The sequence below is a fragment of the Kogia breviceps genome, chromosome 2 (genome assembly GCF_026419965.1).
Source record: "Kogia breviceps isolate mKogBre1 chromosome 2, mKogBre1 haplotype 1, whole genome shotgun sequence".
NCBI classification, from domain to species: Eukaryota; Metazoa; Chordata; class Mammalia; order Artiodactyla; family Physeteridae; genus Kogia; species Kogia breviceps.
This window is the reverse complement of record NC_081311.1, coordinates 173,915,564-173,931,276: the sequence shown is the minus strand read 5'-3', so window position 1 is coordinate 173,931,276 and position 15,713 is coordinate 173,915,564. Positions and strand designations below refer to the sequence as shown.

At 43.9% G+C, this 15,713-nt stretch overlaps 1 protein-coding gene across 9 annotated transcripts in view; it reads left to right on the top strand.

Moving 5' to 3' along the window:
* Positions 1–15,713, top strand: part of PLEKHM3 (pleckstrin homology domain containing M3) — a 183,252-nt gene that overhangs the window by 24,130 nt on the left and 143,409 nt on the right. The gene's annotated exons all lie outside the window — the stretch shown is intronic.

The window sequence follows — 15,713 nt, the reverse complement described above, 5'->3', positions numbered from 1 at the left end:
TTGGAGAGGCTGGTTAGGACCTCATGGTGCAGGGCCCTGATTTCTTTTTTCCTTGTACTCTATACACGCACACACACACATGCACATGAATATGTACTCATGTACTCACCCGTGAACTTCCTCTTCTGTGAGACATGACAAACCATCTCTCTGTTTCCCCCAGCATTTTTCTTCACCATAACCTCATTTATACAGGCTATCCATTTTTCGTACTGATGATTCTTCAGTTACCCTGCTTAACCTCTTAATTTAGATGGCTTCTGCTTAATTAACTGGGGAGACTTTTATGTACTTAACTGCTGTTTTAGCATTTCTTCAATCTCTATCATTGCTTGCTACTCCAGTGATACATTTAACATTGTATTTTATTTACTTATTTTACATTAAATTTTAATTAATAACATTTAGTTTGTAAGTATAACTCGAGGCAAGGATATGGTATAGTATGTCCATTAAGGAAATGCAGTCTTCCTGCCTATGAGGTGCTACAGTATTTTCACACCCAGTTCAAATCTATCCTTTTAAAATACTCTTTTTCCCCCACTCAAATTTATGACTTGTAATTCCTTATCTTCTCTCCTAGACTTCCATCAGTCCTCTGTAACATCTAGCCAAATGGTGATCATGGGAGTAAAAAAGAAAAGGACATTATAAAGCACAGGGCTTGGTAACTGGCTAGACATTAGGGGATAAACAAGTTGCTGTGACCTCGGTGCCTGGTAGAATGAGACCTTTGCCTTGGGCTCACGTACAAACAGTTGTACTCATTGATTAGCAAACAACCTCGGTTTTTGTTTGGTTTCTTGGAGTTCACATAGATTTTTTTTTTTTAATCACTAAACCACTGTAACCGTTCTAAATCCCTGGCATAAACCAAGTTAAGAGGATGTCGTAGTTCCAATGTTAGTCTTTCCAATCTTGTTTGGGTTGTAAATGCAAGAACCAGCCTTCCTCGGGTTCTCTAAAGGAAGCTAAAGAAAGAACCTTCCTTAGCTTCTCTCTTGAGGATATGACAGACCATGATTATTACTTTTTAATTCTCAATTTAAAAAAGTTTGAGTATTATGTTGAAATATAAGTACTGAGTGGTATTTTGAGGACGAAACTGTAACCAGTGGCCTTTGCAAGTATTGATAGAATATAACCTGTCCCGCTTCTGGTCATCCACGGGATACGCATCCTATCTGGAATTAATACGGTTGGGGAAACGGCCTGCCAGGTGTCTGACCCCTGCTCCGTCTGGCGTACTCTGGAGAGCAGGAGAGAGAGATCTTGTCCTTGTTGCTCACGAGGTAAAGGACAGGGGCAAGCAGGGCCCATGGGCTGCCCACTCTTGGGCTGGGGGTGGAGAGGAGCTCTAGGCTCACGGTTGGTCACCCACTCTGCTGACTGTAATTCTCACAGCATTTGGGAGAGGTGAGGAAGTGCCAGCACCCATGTGCCTAGCAGTCAAGATCAGCCAAGATCTCTGAGTGAAGTTCACTTTAAAACCTTTGAAAGTAGCCATCCAAACTGAAGAAAGGCTCATTGTCTCTCCTGAAGGCATATGCCCAAAGCAGAGGGAGGCGGTGTGGTATCTTGGCCAGAGCTGTAGCTGAGGACCCAGGAGATTGGGGTCAGGCCAGATCTCTTCCTTGAGCTTCGGACTCGCGTATCCGGCTCTGTGGTGAACGCCTCTGCGGGAGTGTCCCACAGGCACTTCAAATTCAGTGTCCAGACAGGACCCGTCATCCTCACATCCTCCACTCTAGCTGTTCTAAAAATTAACAAGCGTTAATGATAGGCTAAGGGCTCCTCAGAAGAAATAAAATGTAGTCCCATGGGTCTCCTTTGAGGAGGGCAACTTGGTGTTTTTGTGTGTGTGCATCCCAGGAAGAGCACCTTTACTAAACAACAGGAAACAAAACGTGCCAGGAATCTGACCAGATACACAAAGCAGCAGGTGAGATTCCTGATGGGAAAGAATGACTCCCCATGGAACATAAATAGATCCCCTCAAAGTACGTATATTTCACACGAGTGTGTACATACATGTGTAATATATTCAAAGAAATTTGGTTTCTACCACGGGAAGTTACTCAGCCACAATAAATCAACGTCGCGCCTGAGACAGGGAAGTGCGGGCGCTGCAGCCACGTTGTAAACCGAGGCGCGCCTCCATCCTGCACACGCCTCCCCTCTGTGCGCCGTGCACACTTGCTGGCTGGGGGCTTCTCTCTGCCCCTCCCCCGAGGCCCAGCAGATCCAGTGTTTGTAGAAGAGCGAGTCAGGGAAGAAAGGTGGCCCTGTGGCCTCGGAGCCCACCCCGCAGAGCCCAGGAGCTGGCTGCAGCGGGGAGGCAAACACCCGAGGCCACTGCCACCTGCCTGGAGGGCCGCCTCGGCTCTGGGGTGAAGGGAAGCGCTTGGGACCCCAGCAATGGCATGGCAGTGCGCCTGGTTTTCAACAAAGAGTGTGTCTCTGGGGTCCACCCAGGGCCCTCCAGATCTTTGTAGTTTGGCCGGCAGGGGCTTCTCCTAGGATCACATGGCTTTTGGGAGGGGAGTAGAGTGTCCAGAGTCACCAGAGCTCAGCCCTGTGAGTGTGTGTGTGTGTGTGTGTGTGTGTGTGTGTGTGTGTGTGCGCACACACCTGCATACACACGTGCTTCCGTGGAGGTCAGCAAGTTGCAAACAAGTGTTCTACAGGGGCGTGCTCAAATAGTGTCTGCTTTGGGATCAGGTCGTCACTGTGTTCTGAGTGTCCCCATGCCAAAGTGGATTTGTTCAAAAGATGCCAGTTGCTAGAGGCTACAGATACAGAAGATACATTACACGCTGGGGGGTGCAACCCTCTCAGGGCGTGGCACAGAGTTTTAGTAACAAAACAAACAGAAGAAATGCACAGGAACCCTTTCCTCACTGTAAAGCCCTTTCCTGGTACCACCGGCAGACGGGGAAAGGCTATCAGGGTTTGTGTCTAGCCCTGTCACTCTCTTACTTATGGGCTTCATTACTTTGTAGTCTTGTGTTTTCTCCAGTTGATGTTTTTTTCTGGATCCTTTTTCTGAGGTCCCTTGAGCAGCTTAAAGACTTAAACCAGGAGTGGTTCTTCTCCTTCTCGACTGCCTCTTTCTCCTCTTCTGCCACCCTCATTCCCTCCCTTTCCTTCCATAACGACAGGCCCAAGGGTCTTCTTCATTAGGTAGGGCCTCTGTGTCTTCTGCCTCGTTTGGCAATGATTAACTAGGCTTGTGAGCCTTACTGAGATTAAATGATGCTTTGGGTATAAAGCAAACCAGATTTTGGCATATTGAGGGCAGTGGGCAGCTGGGGTATAGTAAGAGTTGTTTGGCTAATGGGCAGGCCTGTCTGAAGAAGGCCTTCTGGTCAGACAAAGTAGCATATTGGTTTAAAAAATGACTATAAACCTAGACTGTTAGAATTTCATTCCTTGTTTCAGTACTTACTAGCTGTGTAACATAGGGCAGGTTTCTTAATCTCTCTAAGCCTTAATTTTTTTTGCGGGGGGGGGGGCATAAAGTGTGGGATAATAGTAGTATTTACCTCAGTATCTTGTGAGCATTAAATGGGTTAAAAGATCTAAAGTGCTTCTTAGAACCATGTTTGGCACACGGTAACACTTAATAGATGTCTTAAACATTTAATAATATTATTATTACTATTACAATTGAATTTGGAAGTCATCCATGAGAAGCAAAGTGATACTACCAATCACTCCGAGTTTTCCCTGGCATAGTCAGTTTCATAAAATGGCCTCGTAATAAATATTTCTTGAATTGGTCTCCCTACATTGTACTTTCTCATAGCTGTTAACTGGTTTGTTAATGGGAAATAAACCATCCATTTCTCATACTGACTTGTCATCAACTGTTTACTGTCTTCTACACCAGAGTTTATGGTCACCGAGGAAGGGATTGTTTCTTATGCATTGCATTATCCTCAGTATCTAATACAGTGCTCTGAACATAATACATCCTGAAAACATTTTCTTACACGTGAGATGAATGTGTTTCTGATCGAAATCAAGCTGGTAAATTAAGAACATTAGTTCTTTAGCTGGTTTATGTCCTTCTAGAAAAAGAACAACTCCACCCTCTCTTCCGAGGGCCTCGCACCATCATCTAGCATCTCATACCTTGCACATCCTCTCTGTGAAGTTCTTTAGCAGCAGGAAATGAAGATTTGCTTTCATCTCAAAGGCTGCTGTGCACTATCCTTGTGATAAGAGAGAATCAAACAGATATGGCTTGTAAAGTAGCCCCTAGTGTTGGAAGAATGGTGCCCTGGCCTTGGAGGAGTCTCCAGATACCATCTCAGACTCCGGGGTCACACAGGCATGGTTGCAATTACCCTTTGTAGAGGAATCTGACTGCTGTTTGGTGAGCACAAAGCCTGGGGAGATAATTGTGGTGTGCCCTTTAGGCTTTCTGAAGTTGGCAGTCACGTGAGGTAATTTTTTTGCATCACTCCTCAACTTTTCCCTGTTCCCTCGTAGTGTTTCTTTACAGAAGGCTATTGCTTTGGATTTGAAGATCGCTTCTTTCCTAGGCTTTTGGAATATATGAGAGCAGAACACATCAAAGAGATTAACAGCCTACTTGTTACTCTCAAAGCCAACATGCGAAGCACCTGGTGTGTTCATCCTCAGGGTACGTGAGAGAGCCCAGGTGGAAAGAGAAGGGAAAAAATAACAATAACAGCAGCAAACACTTACTTTGTTCCCTATTTTAAGTGCTGTGCAGATAGCGGCTTATTTCATTCCTATTCCTATAACACTCCTATGATATAGGTATATTTATTGAGCCCTTTTTAAGGGTGAGGACACCGAGGTACAGAGAGCTTAAGTAATGTGCTTACAGTCCGCCAGCTAGTAACAAGTGGATCCTCGATTTGGACCCGGGCACTCTTTCTTCAGACTCCATGCTCTTAACCCCTAAGCTGGAGCTGGACCCCTACTTTGGAAGCCAGTAGTTCTCAGTCTCCAGAACTCTCCACCATAGAAGCCTTGTTGGCAATCAGTCCCTGTGGGAGTAAAGGGCAGGAAGTGGTGTGGAGGAAACAGACCTGGGTGATAACAGTTCATCGACTAAAATCCCTCCCTCAGGGAATCAGCGGTTAGGAAAACTGAGACCCACCCAAGCAGTCTAGCTAAGCAAGGATTGTTTCCCGCCTTTGGCACATTTACTACGTGAACAGTGCAGAGCTAGTCACAGTCCTTTAGAGGACCCACGAATCTGCAAAAGGAAGACTGTAACTTTGCCTTTCACACTCTTGAATGTTACACGTACAGAAAAGCGTAAGCGCACTGACCCCTCTGGGTTTGTGACCACGGAAAGAAGGCTTCAGAGTTTTGCCCCATCTTTGGCTTCCTTTTTCAGTCTTACTCAGAAGCCTGTGAATGCATTCTGGAGCTTTCATTGCCTCAGAAAGACAGACGATGCTAAGTGCTAGGGTACTGCCAGTGGGTCCTACTAGGTGGATGGAGTATAGCTTGAATCCAATGTAGTTAAGACTACCTGCATTACCTGAGGATAGAATAGTCCTAGCAAAAGGGTTAGGTCATAAACTGATGGGGAAGGAATCGATCTAAGGCGAGATGGCAACAGCAGTCCTTTTTTTATTTTTTTCAGCTTTATTGAAGTATAATTGACAAAATTGTACGATATTTTAGGCGTACATCATGATGATTTGATATATGTATACATTATGCAAGGATGTACCCATCCATTAAATAACACAGTCATCACCTCATTTCAAAGGTAGCTGTTTCTCGAGAACCTCAAGGTAGGTGGTGGAGGCCAAAGCTTCCTCAGCACCAGCTCCCTTGCTCCTGCCGTCCAGGGTCTGCCATTGCCTAGGCAGCTGTGACAAGGTGTGACCGGGAACTAGCCCTGAGGGAGGACCCTGATCCAACAACCAGAATGGCTCCTTTTTTTTTTTTTTTTGCGGTATGCGGGCCTCTCACTGTTGTGGCCTCTCCCGTTGTGGAGCACAGGCTCCGGACGCGCAGGCCCAGCGGCCATGGCTCACGGGCCCAGCCGCTCCGCGGCATGTGGGATCTTCCCGGACCGGGGCACGAACCCGTGTCTCCTGCATCGGCAGGCGGACTCTCAATCACCGCGCCACCAGGGAAGCCCAGAATGGCTCCTTTTTAGTCCTAGCACTAATCTTCATGCTCTACAGACATGCTCCCGACTAGTATCTGTCTTAACCCTTTCCCCCTTTGCACCGCTGTTACCCTGTTCTTGTTCACTAAGTAATGATACAGCCAGAGGCAGCAGGGAATTTCCTGTGGGATAAAAAAGATGGGGTCCTAACACCGTAGAATTACAATCCAAGTATAAAGATACATTAAGGTAAGAACATAAAACGCCATAAGAACATGTGGACACTAGATATGTTGTCAGTATGAAAAATAGGTATATACACGCTCTCTCTCTCTCTCTCTCTCTCTCTCTCTCTCTCTCTCTCTCTCTCTCTTTCATCCCTCTAAGTATATACACACGGTAGAGGAAGGTGAGGCTCTATGGAAAGAACACTCATCAAGGACTTGCAAGCATTGTATCGTAGCTGTACCCCTAACTCACCACGTAGGTTTGGAAAAATCACTTGTCTACTGCCTTTGGTTTGTAAACTCGTGAAGCAGGTTAAATTATCTCTATAATCTTTCCCAACCATAAAATGATATTATTCTAGGATGTTGTTGAACTGACCTTGACTTATGGTTGTGTGGGAGCCAATTACTATAGTCAGAGAGGTAATGGAAGGTCATGATGGGAATATAGGTATGGTTGAAATTAGTTAACACAGAAGGATTTCCACGTGCCTTGTGACTCCACTTCTGGATGAACTGCTGTTGCAATTTTTCAAATAAAAAAGTTTTAGAACTCCTTGGCGTTAGCTATGGAGCTCTGAAACTCAGCAGACTGCCCGAATCTGACCGACTTTTCCCTCCCTGTGTTCACATTTTCATCTGCTTGGCAAGGGCAGTGGTCAGCTGGGCTTTTGTTTCAGTTGGTTTCCCTCTCTGGTGACCTGATACTATCCCTCTGCCTGAAAAACCATGGCAGTATGGTTTCTTTATCTGGAGTTCTATGTTACTCTGTTTTGATTCCCTTTTTCCCCATCTTTCACTAGAGAAAAAAAAAAAAAAAAAAGAAAGCCAAATTTGGGACGTATACTAAAATGACTGCTTTTTCAATTATGATGTTTCTCAAAAGACTTGGAGCCAGTAGAGGTGGGAATATTGCTACGGGCTTAGAACAAGTGAGGTCACCAGGACATGGGCTCTGCTGAATTTATGATTCACCCTTCAGCAAGATTAGTCAGTGCAAAGAAGTTGCTAAAGTAGGTCACAGAAAGTTGATTTTATATGGTTGTATAGTTTCCATTGGTTATAGTTTTCGGAAACCCAACATGCCTCATTGCCAGCCCGCATCCTGATTCCTAACAAATGTATATGGGAACTCTGAAAATGAAATGTCTGGCATTTTTTTGTGGTTGTTCTGTTAATGTATTTTATCTTTCTTGGCTAAGGAGAGCTATAGTTACTAATTTCACAAACTGCTAGAGTTACTTTCTTAAAACAGATCTTTTCATGCTATGCTGTTCTCAAAAATTAATCATGGTTCCCCATTGTTTACAAAATCAAGTGTAAATTTTCTAAAGCATCCAGATATCTTTCCCATCTTTCCAAGCTTGTCACCTGCACCTTTCTTCACCCCATCTGTGTGCTAGTTTGTTTTTGGTTTTTTTTTTTTTTTTGCGGTACGCAGGCCTCTCACTGTTGTGGCCTCTCCCGTTGTGGAGTACAGGCTCCGGACGTGCAGGCTCAGCGGCCATGGCTCACGGGCCCAGCTGCTCCACGGCATGTGGGATCTACCCGGACCGGGGCACGAACCCCTGTCCCCTGCATCGGCAGGCGGACTCTCAACCACTGCTCCACCAGGGAAGCCCTGTGTGCTAGTTTTGAATGTGCCCTGTGTGTTCAAGCGCCTGGGACTTTGATCATGATGTCTCTTCACCCACAATACCTTCTCTGTCTTCTTCACTTTTCAGAATCCTCCATTTTCTTTCAAGACCAGTTCAAATGCCACATCATCCCTAAGACCTTTCCATATTTTTTCATTAAAAAAAATTGAAGTATAAGTAACCTACAATATTATATTAACTTGAGGTACACAGCATACCTATTTTCTATTTTTATAGATTATACTCTGCATAAAGTTATTATAAAACATTGGCTATATCTCCTGTACCATGCATCACATTCTTGTAACTTATTTATTTTATACATGGTAGTTCTTACCTCCTAATCCTTCTAATTCACCTATCTTGCTCCTCCTCTGACCCCTTTCCCCTCTGATAACCACTGGTTTGTTCTCTGTTTCTTGTGGTTTTTTTTAATTAAAATTATTTTTTTTCTCTTATTTTATGTTTCCATAGCACATTTTATTCTGCCGCACATTATAGGTAATTGCTTGTACATTCATCTCCAACACTAGGTTGGCAGTTCTTTGATAAAATGAATTGTATTGTAGACAACTTTCTATCATATCAGGTATGAGCATATGCAGGGTGTTTGGTGGAACTCTATGTATTGGTGCTTGGAAAATCAGGACAGCACAGTTTTGTTTGTTTCCAGAATGAAAATGGCCTCTCTTTCATTTTTCCTTACCTAAAAGCTTGAGTCAAGTTGAATGTATCTTGTTAGTATTAATACTGTCAATAAGAGCTATCACTTAATGAGAGTTAACTTTATGCCCAGACCTGTGCTAAGAAGTATTCATCCATTATCTTATTTAATGTTAATAATAGTTTAATGTGTTAGACTAAGAGATTAATAGTTTGCTGATTTTACAAAGGAGGAAGCCAAGCCTTAGAGAAGGTAACCTCACCCAAGGCCATCTGGCTAGTATGTGGTGGAGCTAGGATCCCAAGCCAAGCCCCTTCTGGAGGCCACACCTAACCATGCTCTAATACTGCCTCTCACCTCTGAGGAAGCTTAGGCCTCATCCCCTCCACCACAGATAAAGCACAGTGTCATCTAGATTGAAAGTCTGGAGGTCGGAGTTCCACTCTCAACTTGCACACTCTGTGGTATAACCTTGGCCAAGTCACTTTGTTTCCTGGAACCTCTTTCCAAATCTGTTAAATCAGTTAGAATGCGTTTAGAAGCAAGTAATGGAAACTCAGCTGAAAGTGGCATAAACAGTGAGGCCATTTATCATCTTATTTTTTCACGTATCTAACAGATAGCTTTTGGACACTTAGTGAATATCAAACACTGTATGCAGTAAACACTTTAGGACACCTACCTCTGGTGGCCCCAGGTCATCAAGATCCAGGCACTTTTCATCTTTTTCCTCTGCTATCCTTAGTATATTGGTAGTGTCTCTTCTCTCCCTCATTTATGCAAGATGGCTATAGCCGTCCCAAGGATATATATATATCGGCCGTCAAAGTCAGGAAGGGAAAGCAGGGCACTTCTTCTGGGTTTCTTCCCAGAGGACCCCAAAAGCACCTCATCTGCAGCCAGAACTGGGTTGCATGCCTTCCCCTAAAGCAGTCTCTGGCAAAGGAAAATGCAGTTACTGACTGGGTTAAACAAATCATGATTCTTTTTGTGGGGCAGGGGAGAGGCCATCTCCACAACTGAACAAAATTAGGGTTCTGTTGGTAAATAAGGGGGAGACAGTTGATAGGCTGGAGGCACCTGACAGTTTCTACTTCAGATAGGGCTGGGCTGAAGAGATTTCTAGTCCCTTCTGGCTCTAGGTTTCTATGATTCTGTGTTACCCAAAGATATAGCAATGGAATGCCACTTATCTTAAAATCTGGTGGCCTAAGTATGAGAGATTCTTTTATACTCAATTCGTATAGATTAACAAAGCAGAATGAGAAGCTCAGGATGGCCAAGAGTGAGCATCATTTGAAAGTTGACGTTCGGAAGTGTTTTCTGGGTCAAAAAGTTCTATAAGCACTAGGAATTACCCTTGTCACAGAAGGCAGAAAACGTCTAAACTTAAGAGGTTGGGTCTGTGATCTCCTGGTCAGGTTCACACTTGAGAAGTGAAATTGACCAGGTCTGTGTTGACTTACACACATCACTGTTGCTCATAGCACAAAGAACTTAGATGGAAAAGATCCCCAGCTGGTGTGTCTAGCTAATACATAGCTAGATATGTTATGGATCTCTTTCTTCTAGAGTCTGCACAGATACGTCTTTTCCCCTAGGTTAATGAAGGGAAAACAAATGGGATATTCTCTTTTACCCATAAAGAAAGATCTCCAAGGTAACTCACAGAAGAGATATCACTTGAGCCTAGTTCATTGCTACCAGAATAAGTTAACAACTATCTGTGAGCACTGCTGTGGCCAGCAAGCACTGTGTGAGGGCTTATGTACCATATTGAAAATGTACAAAGCACAGCTCTGCTTTGGTTCCTGCAGCATCAGTCTCTTCATGTTCTTTGCTATGGACATTTGTGGCAGTGTCATGATTGAGTGCATGCTGTTAATTTCACTTCCCTCATGCCTGTAACGAGAACAAAGACCTAAATTTGGTTAATTTCCCCCTAGTCTCTGGCTTAAACACAGTTGAATAATAACATGAAACAAATAGACTTGGAAAACTGTTTTGTTAACCAGAAATGTAAAGAAAAGGGACTTGATTGTGGTCTGCAATGTCAGAGAAGTCTTCATTGAGGAAAGGATGTTCCAGCTGAGCATTGAGGGTTGAGCACACAGCCGAGGTGGAGATGAACACAGGCTTTGTGTGGGGTGGTCAGACGCTAAGCCAGAACAGGACTACATTTTGGGTGGGCTGAGATTATGGAGGACCTTCAAAGCCAGACAGAGAGAATTAACATGATACGTTTGGCAAGAAGCACTTGAAAATGTCTTGAGAGTCAAGATTAAAAAGATATTTTATAGAAAGTCTGGAAGCTGGCAGGGGCCAAGGGTAGTGGGGGGTGGGTTGTAGGGAATCTCCTTCCCTATAGCTTTTGTGTCCATGTAAAGATTCATCAATTAGAATGGCCCTCTTGGCCTCTCTCCCTCCCTTTGCACACTCCACCCCTGGGGAAGAGTTGCTCCACCACCCATCAGCCTTTCATGGGTGGTCCCTGGGAGGGGAGCCTGTGCTGATCCAGTGCTGCGGGTGACTCATTGGTGAGTCTGTGGAATTCTGGGGCGCTACACACCTAAGCTGTGTCCTCCAACTGGCTCATGTTTTGATTTCTATGCGTCTGACTACCCTCTATCAATCTCAGTTGGCTTAGAACTTGGGTGAAAAAGAGTGATGCTATTTATTGGGTCCCCTCAGGCCCTAACAGTACATGGGGTGGATTGGTAGATGGAAAGAATTGAAGGGATGGAAATGAGAAGGCTCTGCGGTCATCATGATGTGAGGTGATGGGGACTCAAATTAGGGTGACTGTGGTAAAAGAGAAAGTGGGACTCGTGAAGAGAGAAAGGAGGGGCTGTCACTGGGCTATAGACTGTTGACAGGATCTGTCTGATTCACTTGGCGTTTCCACGATTCTAGCTTAGTCCTTGGTGCATACATTCGACAAATCCTTATAGAGCCAGCCACTGGGAATACGAAGCGAGAGAGACATTCAGGTCTCTGTCTTCAGGGAGCAGTTCTCTGAACGAAATAAAACAATGTTGTGAGATAGAGAGGGACTGAGGGGGGCCGTTTAACTGAGGCATCTACTGAATCCTTAAGATGCGTCAAGCATCGTTCTGAGAGTTACTTATTTCTTCCACACAATAGTACAATGAGGTAGGTGCTAATATAGCCCGTTTTAAAGATGATAAAACTGAGACTTGGGTTAAGTAATTTGTGTTTATAAATATCCTAAAACCAGATGGCAAATACATAACATGTATCTTTTCCCACCTCAGTGACATCATGGTGCTTTTTCCCCACCGAGTCTGGATGTGGCCTCAGCATCTTTCTCAGTACAGGGTTCCAGGCAGTCAGTAGCAGTCAGCGAAACTTGCCTCCCATCTCTGCGTCAGACAGTGCCAGAAGGGGCTATTACTCCGAGGGTGCGTGGAGCTCAAAGCAGGGCATTCACTAAGAGGGGAAGTCCAGAAGTTGGAGTTGAGGACTAGGGCTGAGTCCTGACGCCTAGAGGTTGTAACTAACCCCAGAGAAGCGTGCAGTCTTGGTAGAGGAAGTGGGGCTGGCCAGTGAGTAGACAGACGGTTCTCAGGTTGTCTGTATCTGAGGGAGTCTGGTCACATTCTCCCATGCTCTAGGCTGTCATGTAGTGCTGGCAGCACCTGGGTCAGAGCTGTGGGGTGAGGTTGAACCAAGTGACACTGTATACTGGGAGGCTGGGGACAGGATCTGGAAGTCAAGAGACAGTAGCAGTTGAGTACAGGTCATTGGCACTGGCCATCCGTGAAGAAGAGCCAAATCATCGGAGTGTCTTTGTTCTGAAGTGGCGCTATGGTTCCTCCTTTATCATTCATTGATCTGGAAGCCTCCTATTAGAGTCATTTGCCTAAACTGAATTGTAAGCACCTTGAGGATGTCTGTCATCTTTGGGTCTCCAATAAAGCTCAGTGTTCTACTTTGCACATAGTTGGTACTCAGTAAATGTGTGTCAAATTGCTTTGCTCCCTTAGTTTTGAGCCCACGTGTAGTTGTAAATCCTGTTTGCTAGGCTTTCAGATCTTAAAATCAGCTATCCTTTTAGCTAACAATAGCCTAGATAACCTGTAGAGAAACTGAAAAGAAAAATGATGAAGGGCAGAGGAAATGCAATAAATCTGTTGAACTTTGAGAGGCAGTCCTTTGGGGCTTGTCTGGGACAGAATGTGATTCTGTAGCGTCACGGTACTCCATTCCCTCTCTGCTCCGGCTTCCTTTCACATTTATTCATCTTGTTGTAAGAACTTAAATGTTTCCTTTCAATCTGCCTAGATAGTTTTGATTTGGAATGCTGACACCACATAGGCTTTTGAGTTCTTTGAAAATGTTAAAACGTTGCTCTTTATCTTTCATTTTAAACTATTGTCTGATCTTTGAAGTCGTATTCTTATGACATCATTCATGGTGCTGACTCAGGCAGTTCGGACTTTCTTGGTAAATTAAATGTTTACCTAAATGTTTCATCTATTGTGATCTGGGACATGGTGGTTTTAAAAAAAAAAAACAGAATTGCATAAAGTAACCCAAATGGAAGCACATTTTAATTACATATGCTAATATATGTGAACATGCCTAATTATTATTTATCATATTATTATTACGTATGTATACTTTCTAAAGGCTTCCTATCAAATGTTCTACAGTCTGGACAGAAGGATTGTGGGTGCCGGGATGTGGAGGCAGAAACTTTTAAAAACAATTTCTTACTGATTTTCTTGGAATACTTTTATTATATAACTTAGTACATATTTGATGAGTGTGAAATAGTATCTGAAATATGGGTCATCAGGGTGGTGTAGCCATAGAGCCATGGGGCTTCAGAGGAGGACAGTTGTGTTCAACTAGAGGGGACAAAGAAAGGCTTCAGGAAAAGGTGAGATTTTATACTAGCTCTCATGTATGATGAAAACATGGACAAGCAGAGATGCAGGGAAATCTAGGCAGGGAGAACAGTGAGAGAAAATGCCTGAAGGTCGGGAGGGGCCAGTAATGGAAGCCACAGCAAGTCCCCTGGCTGGAGTGTGGGGAGTGGAAGAGAGTGGTTGCAGTGTGAAAGGTCCCTGGGGAAATTCAAACCGGAGGGGTCAGGCTAACATCCTCTGAACCTCCTAATCAATCTCCATATCCCTGCAAGTAGGACAACCACCTGTAACGTATTCTTGCATAAAACAAAAACAAAACACTAACTGGATCTTGAGAGCTAAGTAGCAGATGAGGGACTTCCCTGGTGGCACAGTGGTTGACTCTGCTCCCAGTGCAGGGGACGCGGGTTTGATCCCTGGTCAGAGAACTAGATCCCACATGCATGCCGCAACTAAGGACCTGGCGAGCTGCAACTAAGGAGCCTGCCTGCTGCTACTAAGACTCGGTGCAACCAAAAAAAAAAAAAGATAAATATTTAAAAAAATAATAATAAAATAAGTAAATAGCAGTTGATGGAAAACCTGGGAAACAGGAGCATTTGACTGATACCGTGAGGATACACTCAGCCAAATCCAGAATGTGAGAAATTCTACAGGACAAAGGAATGAATTTCTTCAATAAATACATGGCATGAAAAAAAAAAAAAAAAGGAGAAAGAGGGAATTGTTATAGATTTAAAGAGGCTTGGGCTTCCCTGGTGGCGCAGTGGTTGAGAATCCGCCTGCCGATGCAGTAGACACGGGTTCGTGCCCTGGTCCGGGAAGATCCCACATGCCGCGGAGCAGCTAAGCCCGTGAGCCATGGCCGCCAGGCCTGCGCGTCCGGAGCCTGTGCTCTGCAACGGGAGAGGCCACAACAGTGAGAGGCCCGCATACCGCAAAAAAAAAAAAAAAAAAAAGAGGCTTAAAAGACCTACCAACCAAATCAAGGTGTGGACTTAAATCGAGCCAAACCATCTGTGTAAAGAAATTTTTTGAGAGAATCTGGGAAAATGAGATACAGACTGGGTATTAGATAAGGAATTATTCATGTTTTGTGTGTGAAACTGCTATATATATATATATATATATATATATATATATATATATATATTCTTATCTGTTAGAGATACAGCCTGAAATATTTACAGTAGAAATGATAAAATGTCTGCAATTTGCTTTCAAGTATCCCAGCAAAAACAAACAAAAAACAATAAAAAGCAAGAGTTGGAGAGGAGTGGGAGAGAGGAAACAAGAATAGGGAAACCTGATGCCTTTTAAGCTAAGGGGTGAGCCCACAGGTGTCCATTTCACTCTTCTCCATGCCTGTGACTGTGTTTGAAATCTTCCATGAGAAAACGTGTTAAGGCCAGTCTAAGGAGTTTGGACTTTATTGTGTAGCACCAGGAAACTTGTGCAGGGTTTTGGGCTGATGAGGAGGGCATGGGAAAGGTTATGAGTGATCCAGAAAGGTTACCCCGGTAACTGAGTGTGCCGTGGTGGGGTGCAGGGGGAGGACTTGAAATGGGAGCCCATTTAAGATCTTGATTAAGATGGTGGCCTGAGAATGGGAACTTTTTTGAGAACAGAAAGAGGAAATAATGGCAAAAGAGGAACTCTTTGGTGGGTTGGCAGTACAGAAATGAATCAGGTTCATGAGGGAAAAATCCCCTCTTCCTCTTCAATCAGTAGCAATTTTTGTCCTTAAGCCACTGGGCTGGGTACTGTGGGACCAGGAGGAGAGGGAAAAGGGGTCTTTGTTGAGGAAGAACTGACCCAGGTCTTTGTAACCAGCCACAGTGGAAAACAATGGGGAAGCAAAGAGTTCTCAAGTTCTTTTTGTTTATGTTTTTGTTTTTGCTTCTTGCTGTTTTTCACAAGGGAATTACTCTCTGATGGTTTCAGTATGAAATTTACAGACACAGTGATTCATTTTGATCACCTTTCTCTATTTTCATTGGGGAAACGGCGATAATCTTTGGCAGCTGTTCTACCTGAACCATTTATGATATTAATTAACACAGAGATACTATTGTTCATCCGTGAAATGAAACACTTTAGAAGAACGTATGTGATGAAATGATATGGTCCGGGGAAACAAAAGTTGAGCTATAGTAAATTAACGAAAGCTTAGATTTAAGT